Source organism: Marmota flaviventris, chromosome 10 (genome assembly GCF_047511675.1).
Source record: "Marmota flaviventris isolate mMarFla1 chromosome 10, mMarFla1.hap1, whole genome shotgun sequence".
Taxonomy (NCBI): domain Eukaryota; kingdom Metazoa; phylum Chordata; class Mammalia; order Rodentia; family Sciuridae; genus Marmota; species Marmota flaviventris.
The window spans coordinates 115,270,565-115,279,653 of NC_092507.1; the positions used below are offsets into that span (position 1 = coordinate 115,270,565).

Sequence of the window (9,089 nt, forward strand, 5' to 3'; positions counted from 1 at the left end):
GGCATTCAGTTTTGTGTCACAGGTTCTTGAACAAGTCTAGGGTAAATGTATTAAGAAAGACCAATTCTTTGCCTCCTTCTTATAAGTTTATAATGTACATTGATTTCACTTTTCTGAGCGCCTGGCTGGAGGTCCTATGTGGAAGGCCATCTCGGTTGAAGTAGGTGTTGGTTTTCCCCCTGGTGGTAGAGTCTTCTGCTTTCACTCTGGCCCTGAATCACCTTGGTGGAACTTCCTACCGGGTCTCATTCTTGGGGCCATAAGGATGGGTAGAGAGTGTGAGTTCAAGTGCTATCTTGGAATGTGGAGAGTCCTTGAAGCTCTTCCTGACTGGGTATTTATATTGGTCCCTTACTTGCCCAACGCCTGGTCTGACAGGTTAGGACTATCTTGGGTTATGATTGGAGTCTACTGTCAGAGTTCAGAGCTGTGGGTTGTGGAGACACCATGAGGGAGGAGGAGAGGAGTCTGCTCTCTGCTTTTACTGTAACCTTTTGAGAGGGAGTGGGGTGGTAAACACTGAATCAAATCTTTAAATCAATGCATTAGCATTGGAAGCATAGAGGTCAATTATCCCAGTGTGTCTGGGAAAAGATAGGAGAAAATGAGCTGAGAGTAGGATAAGAAGGACTTGGATTAGACATTCCAAAGAACTGCCACAGTGGAAATTTAAAACAACAGTGATTATAGAATTGTCTTCTTTGGGAGGCTTTTAAAAATGGGAAAAGATTTCTTGGATCTGAGCTAGGTATGGGAGTCTTTTATATATGGTTATGGAGGGATAGTCAGTTTAATTGTACTTGGATGCCTCTAGCTAACTCGGACAGCTGAGAAATCCTCCTTTCTTAAATTAGGAAAAATTTTTCCCTGAATGGAAAGAACTACAGGGACTTAGGGATAGGATCGGTGTAGGGGAAGGGACACAGGTTTTCAAAGACTGTGTCCCTTAACTGTGAGACCCACTTGTATTTCATTAAAGAAATGCCACTCTTACCCTCCCTCCCCACGTGTACACACACAAACTCTTAATTTCTGTCTCTCTCTCTGTCTCTCTCACACACACACACACACACACACACTCACACTATACTGCTCCGTCTCCACTCCCGACCTTAATTCTAGTGAGGATGCTGAAGGCACATCACATCAGACTCCTGGTACCTCTTCTCTGGGCTCCACAGATACAATTCTGACAGCCTAGGAACGGGCCAGTTTCCTGCAGCCCAGCTTTCTTTCCTGCCATTCTCTCTCTGCCGCCATTCAGTGTTTCTTCACAGAAGCAGCTCCTTTGTTTCTGAGATCTAGGGTTTTCCCCAATCCCCCAGCTTTGCCCAGCCCCAGCCTCAGAATAGCTGGACCGAGCGACCGCGACCGGGATGAAACCACAGTGAAGGAATGGGGGTGGAGGTAGAGATGGCTTCTGCCTTCTCTGCCAGGCTGGGTGCACTCGACTTCATTAGCATGAGAATAGGAAGACTTTCCCCGCATCCTTCCTGAGGGATGGAGAGGAAAGGAGAGCAGAGACTCTAGCTCTGTCCTCCCCTATCAATAAAGATGCTGCGACTGGGAAAATGACCACTGTCACATTCCTCCTATCCTCCGAGAATCCTAGGACCCACAATATTGAGGAAGGCTTTCATGGAGCCGGCTGGTGGATCTCCACTCCAGATTTTCCAGCTGTCCCTGTCCCCCCCCACCGCTCAGAGAGCAGGATGCTGAGATGGCTCGGTGATGCAGAAGGTATGTGCTTTTTCAGTTCTGGTGCTGATGCTGTGTGTGTGGTGAGGTCTCTGTGGCGCAATGGACGAGCGCGCTGGACTTCTAATCCAGAGGTTCCGGGTTCGAGTCCCGGCAGAGATGGTCACCTGGCAGGTGCCTCTTTTGTTTCGAATGCTGTCCTGTTAGGTTGACAATTATATTTATTCCTCCCTGGAGGCTTTGGGGGAGAGAAAGGAAAGCCTTTTCCTTGGGAATTCCGGATCTCCTTCCCTTTTCCATTCCCTCCCTCTTCATTCTTTCTGTTTCTCCCTGACTGATTTTCCTTGTCTAGAGGAGGCTCAGATGTCCGCTGCATCTCTGCCCAGTCCGACCCACACAGCCTTTTTTGAATCCTTTGCTTCATAATGAGATAATTGATACATTGCGACCAAGACGCCAGCTCACGGGTTCTGGAATCACTATGGTTCTCATCCGTTTTCCCTCTGGGAACACAAAAAGGCAGACTGACTTTTATGCAAAGGAGGAAATGTCCAGCTGTCCTCTAAGGTAATACCCTCCTTGACCAAGCTCTTCTTTGGGGGCCAGGAGATAGTTGGGGTCATGCAGAGAATAATTCCTTGCACTTTGTCAACTATTCTTTGTATTCCTGGGGCTTCCGGGGGACTATCGCTGATAACTCACTTCCTCTTACATTTCAGAGGTGAAATGTAATCATTACTCTTTGTCTCAGTGGAATAAACCTCACAGCAACACACTAATTACCAGTGGTAAGTTGGATGAGCTTGTCCCCAGGAAGGTGAAGTTCTTATGCTCAAATGCTTTCACTGTGAAGTTTGCTGTACCCTTTCTGTTTGCAGGACAAGCTTTGAGGGTTGTGTTGTGAATTTCTTTTTCTTTTTTTCCCCCAACAAGCTGATGATCACCTCATCTCTCATCCTGCATTCACTTCTGTTCCCTGTCTCATCCAATGGGCCACATTCAGCCAGATTGGGAGCCTGGTCACATCAGGATGTAGCTCATGTTTCTATTTTGGGCTGGCCTGGCTCTCTCCCTTGCACATTGCTGCCTCTAGCCTATTAGCTGGAAGGGACGGCCCGTGCCAATGACTGACCTCCACCTCAGGTGAACCCAGGAAACCCTGACAGGACCGCTTCCTCTGCCTGGCGGAGAGTCAGCATCCCCCCCACGTGGGACTCTGGATGGAGGGCCAGAGAACACAGCCATGGATTTACTCTGAGGAAGTTGAGGTTGGGAGAGGCAGAGGATCCCAATAACCAGTTTAACCAAACCATGCTAAGAGTGGGGAGAAAGATGAGAACTCTGGAGGGGGTTGGTGCTTTTTCCTTTGACATGTGTGTATTTGCAGCAAGTTGAAACTCCCAAAATTCTTTGGAAGTGGTAGTCTTTTAAGGGGACTTAAAATTCTTGTCCTAAGAGCCAACATAACTCTACCTTTCTGCATTACCTTAGAGGAATGCCAACTCAGCTATGAATTATCACCCAACATCCCTCTAGATATGCCCTTTGGATCCTTTCGATTATTGTTAACTTATTTTATTCTTGATATATTTTGTTAAGGAAAGGAAGGTATATTTTCCACAATAATCCAAGCATTGTATGTTTTTCTCCCCTGCATCCAGTACTGGAGAATGGACCCAGGGGTGTTCTGACACTGAACTACATCCCCTGACCTTTTTAATTATATTTTGAGAAGAGGTCTTGCTAAGTTGCACAGGCTGGTCTTGAACTTGCAATCTTCCTTCCTCAGCTTCCAGAATAGCTGGGATTACAAGCGGGTACCACTCTGCCTGGCTTCATATAGGTCTTTTGAGATGCCCCCGTCTCATGCTATTGTACTGGGCCTGCTTAACAGTAAGATGTCTGAGAGAAAGGAGGTGGTTGTCACGTGCATGGTTAAAAGTCATGGCAGGGGTGCAAGTTCATTATGGCTCACTCTAGTATTTGCTCAAGCCTGGAAGCTTTTGGGGAATAATAATCAGACTTCATAGAATTGTGGGGTCGGGGGCAGGAGGGGGAACAGGAAGAGGGTATGTGCCCTGGTAGACACTGAGTTGAGATTTGTTCACGTTTGATCATCACGTGATATAGCCAGCTCCTTATGTGAAGTTCTATGCCAGTGACAATTAAAACTCAACCCTGATTTTAGCCTGTAATTTCTGTTTCCTAACTCGGAATCAGTGGACTTTGGTATAAGTTGCATCTTTGCCAATTTGCTCAATCTCTGAACTTTAATTTACTTATTTGTAGAAATGAGGTTTTATTCTCTTTCCTACACATGTAAAAGTGGATGAGAAAGCCCATTGTACAGTTCTGTACATAAATGTGGACTCTATTAATTTTCTGGTTGCTTTCATCTTGCTCTTCAGCATGTAGGAAAGGTATCTGGCCACACAGTAGGGGAGGTGAGAGGGTCTGAATGGTTAACTCCTACCTGGAGCATCCGGGGTGACTTTGTCCCATTAGCTAGGGCTGGTGCTGGCACAGAACAGGCCGAGAGAGAAGGTGGAGTGGATATTTCTAGTCACTGTGGTCCTCCAGAGCATGGCTGGTCCCTTTGCACCTCAGGGAACTCATCTCCGCTGGGCAGGTAGAAGAGTCTGCAGGCCAACCCACTGAGTGAAATGAGAAGCTTCCATAGTCTTAGACATCAGCCAGATCTGGTTGTCTACATCTGTCTCTGAGGGGTGATGCTTTGGGGACTTGAAGAGGATATCGTCAGGACTGCAGAGAAGCTTTTCCGCATGGGTAAAATTCTTCTGTAAGTGATAGCAATTTTCTTCTTAACAGAGGAGGGGTAACTCGTAATTTATGAATATCATAATTATTATATTTTTAAAATACTCAGAATACAAAATAGAAACAGTTATTTTTTTTTTTAAAGTCATTTTACTGTAAGACTCAAATGCATCATAGGTGCTGGAGCTGATCATTAATTGCAAAGTATGTGGGCAGATATGTCTTATTTATTATTGTATTCTTAGTGTCTGAAATATGGTAGGCATTTGATGGATATATTTGAAAGAATTAACTCTGACTTAGATTGGCTATAAATTATGTAGATAGGAAAAAAGAAAGAAATTTCTCTTAGCTTCTAGGCAGCAGGAACACAGGCAATAGCTTCATGCATTAATTCATTCACTTAAGAAATATTCATCAAATGTTCACTTTGTGTCACTTTCTGTTGTTCCAGACACTGGCATCCAAAATAGCAACCCCCATCACCCCCAGGAGTGCATGTTCTTATGACTGAGACATGAAAGGTTAAAGTGTGTGTGTGTGTGTGTGTGTGTGTGTGTGTGTGTGTGTTTTACTTAGGATTGAACTCAGGGGCACTTTACAAATGATCTACATCCCCAGTCCTTTTTATTTTTATGTTTTACATTTTGAGGCAGGATCTCGTTAAATTTCCCAGGCTGACCTTGAACTTTTGATCTGAGTTGCTGGGATTACAGGTGTGCCCTACCATGCCTGGTTAGATGGGTAAAATATCAAAATAGAATTTTAGGTGAACTTAGGTACTGTGGGGGACTTTTATGAATGATGGGGATAGAGAGTGACTTGAGTGGTCCTTCCGGAGGCCCTCTTGCAGGGAATGAAGACCTGAAAGATGAGGGCTTGGATGAAATCCAAAGACTGGTATTTCATGCAAAGAATCAACAAAGAGTGGACATCCTGAGGTTTGGACCAATTTGAAAGGAAGCCCAAAGATCAGTGTGGTGAGTAGAGAGGAGATGGAGAGAATTTTAGGGTCAGAGTTTAAGACTGGGCATGCCATGGAGAGCAGTGTTAATCCTGTCACATCCAACTCTGATTAAGTCCAGTATTTTCTCAAGTCTCCTCTATTCGCCTGTAATTAAATCCAGAGCTAACATAACCTTCCTACTCAAATTAATTACAGCAAACCAATATGATAGAGTAATTGTAACATATGAGAGAAATAAAAGGAAATAAACTGATAATAAACAGTATGCATTTTAGTATATAAATGCTACGTTCGCATTTTTCTTTCTTTATAAAGAATGGTCTTGAATACAGGAGCTTCATAGGCAAACCAAGGCAGGCATTGCTGCACTGCTGACTTAAATATCATGAAAGAGGGCTGGGGATGTAGCTCAGTGGTACAGCGCTTGCCTGATGTGTGAAACCTGTGTTCAATTCCCAATACTGTGATAAACAAACAAACAAACAAACAAATGCCATATATATTAAAAATAAAAGGGACATCATCCATCAGCAGTGTCATTTCCAAATCTGGTGAAGACTTTTCATTAATTTTTTTTTTTTTTTTTTAAACCAAAGCCAAGTAAATCTTCTTGCAAAATACACAGTATACAGTACTTTGCATTTCTGGAAGATTAAGGAAGTTCTAAAACCATGCAAAAAAACCTCTCTTGTCTTTACATATGTAAAAATGAGTTAGACTCAAGACTCAGATACCAGCAAATAGGTTTTTGGTGGATGATTCCAACAAAGTGCATAACACAGGCAATTCTTTGCATGACATGCTCCTGCATGTCACAGGACACAAAAATCCCAGATACCCTTCCTCTCTATAGTTTTAATGGGGGTCTCCAGTTATTTGGACAGCATAAACTACCAAATTTTCAGACCACTCCAGAGGGGCTATTGCTGCCCCATTAGCAACCATGGATGTGAGGCTTGTAGCTCAGGCTTTCCTGCATGTTGGTGAGGACTGCTGGTGGGTTTAGAGGAAGGCTGACAGGTTAAAAGGCTGTTGGCAGGTTTGCACTTCTGCTAGGCCCAGAGCCTTGCAGAAGCAGCAGGGGGTGGCACTGTGGTTTCCAAGGGCTTGTTCTGCTGTCACCAGAGATGGGGAGTTTTATAATAGTGTCCACCTACAAAAGTGATTTATTAACTTTGGAGAGCAGACCTGGCACACATCACTTACATTTTGTCTGGGAACTGGTTATTTTTACTTATTGTCATTACCATACTTGTCACCTACCAGTGAACATGTTCATTTTGCTTGTATTTAAAATCCATAGCAAATAGAGCATACTCCCTAAAACAGTATTGCAGTGTTTATGTCTGTAGTAGCTCCCATAAATTATCATGGAACAGAGTGTCTTTAAACCTCCCTATGTCCTCCGCAGAGTTTGGATGGATCTTTTTATTTTCCCCCCTGTGATAGAAATACTGTTCTGCAGTGTTTCTTTTGAGAGAATAAATAGTGAGACATGGAATATTATGATAAGGGAAGCTGAAAACCATCAGCACAGTAGAAGAAGCAATTTCATAGGAATGACACAGACCTGGGTCCAAATCTGGGGTCTTGCTGTTGACTTGTGTGACTTGGGGCACACATTAGGTGTCTTTGAGCCTTGATTTCCTCACCTAGAAAATGATCCACATCTTACCTAGAATTAAACAAGGGAAGATATTAACAGTGTCTGGATTAGACAGTTAGATACCCAGTAAGAGCTAATGCAAATGCTGGCCTCCTTAGTTTATGGATGGTTCTTTCAATCCATCTTCTCCAAATTGCATGTATCGAGCTAGTTTCTTTGTGTGAGCTTTGAGAGACTTAGCCTTGAACCGCATGTTTCCATTTCTTGAAAATGGTTGGGCTGAATGGAGGCCTGGTGGATGTAAACAAATGCATAATGCACTTTAGATAATGGTTAACTCAAAAAGCACTTCTACTGTGATCACGTTGGGAGCTCTGGATTTCTCTCTGGGGCCCTGAGTAGAGAAACCCTGAAGCAATCCTTAGTCTAGCTCTGGAAGCAAGGTTTCCTAGGCTCTGTGGAAAGGGTCACAAGACACCTTCTGTGTGTGCAGCAACACAGGGGTTTTTAGCTAGGTATGCTGACATGCATGCCTATCTGGAGAAGGCAGGTAGACAGGCTCAAAACAAAACCCTGGGGAGCTTGGAGGAGATTGGAGATCAGGACTTGGCTGCTGCAATCCTGGCCAGGTCCTTTCCATGGATTTGGCTCATGACTCTCCAGGAGACTATCTTCTGGGAATCACTAACAACCCACCCCCCCGCCCCGCCCCAATAATCATGTCTTTTTTTTTCTTTTGCTGTATCAATAGACTACTTTTCAGGAAGGAAAATGTACCATCCAAAATAGCAGACCATTTAGAACCAGTTGTATTTATTTTGAGAGAACATGGAACATTTTCCTTTTCTAATTATGGCCAAACTTCTGACAGTGCTTTCCTCTCCTTTCTTTCTTTCAATGTGTTCCTGATGGCAGAAGAGAGTGATTGCTTGCTCCCAGGTTTCAGGACATGGTCTAAAGTGGTCTGTGTCAAGCACATTTCTCTGAACTCTTACACTTGATGTTACATTCTAGTACACATTTTGGGTTCTCATTCATTGTATCTGCACTTTTGAGGTATAAAAATTATTAGCTGGCCTCAAATCTTAGAGGACTAAGATATAGACTCCTGGCATACCCTGGTTATTAAGGCACAGAACTATGTTAATATTAAAAGTGAGTTTGTGACATCTGAGCATCTGTTCTGAGATGAAAAGGCAGGTTAAGTAGATGGAAACCCATAAGGTCAAATGAATAAACATTAATTCATTTAAGAATGAATAAACATTAACCCATTTACTCATTTTACAAAGATTAATTTAATACCTACTGTGTGCTAAACATTGAACTAGGTACAATGATGAGCAAAAAAGAGAAAGATTATCACACAAATATATGCAAAATCTTAAGTTTGAATGGAAGAGAGCTCTATGGAGCAGGAAAGGTCTGTGGCTAGAGGAATGGGCTGTTTCAAGGAGGTCAAACCAGCCTTCCTCCTGGATGTGTCTCTCGACTTGCAACTAAATGGTGAGTCGGTAAAAACTAGGCAAAGAATGCAGAAAAGAGCTTTATAGGCAGAGCTAGTGCATATACCAAGGTGTTGTGGGAAGGGAAATGCCAGGTATGAAAAACTGAAAAGCAAGTTTTGTTTGGGTACAAAGAGGGCGAAGGGTGGCCTGAAGTCAAGTCGGATGGAGGATCAGGAGGACGGCCCCACAGGGCCTTGTAGTTCCTGTAAGGGGTTTTGTCCTTATCCCCTGAACAATGGGAGATCACTGCAGGGATTTAAGCCAAAGGATAACATGATCAGATTTGTATTTTGGAAAAGTGACTCCAGCTGCTACTCAGAAGGGTGGAAGACTGCCAGGATAGATGCTGGAGCTGAACCAGACGTTTATACCAAGAGTCGTTGTGAGAACTGATGTTAGGTTGGGGTAAGGTAAAAATGGCGGCGGCGGTGGTAATGGCAAATAGAGAAGGAGATGATTTTAGAGACATTTGTGAGCTAAACCGTGCAAGATTTGCTGATGGATTAGAAATGGTAGATAGAGGGAGAAGTTA

At 43.5% G+C, this 9,089-nt stretch overlaps 1 non-coding gene across 1 annotated transcript; it reads left to right on the plus strand.

The window, feature by feature from the left end:
• The first annotated feature begins 1,786 nt into the window (after window positions 1-1,786).
• Trnar-ucu (transfer RNA arginine (anticodon UCU)) lies at window positions 1,787-1,860 on the plus strand. Its single transcript has one exon. It is a non-coding gene; the product is annotated as a tRNA-Arg (tRNA).
• The last annotated feature ends 7,229 nt before the right edge of the window (window positions 1,861-9,089 follow it).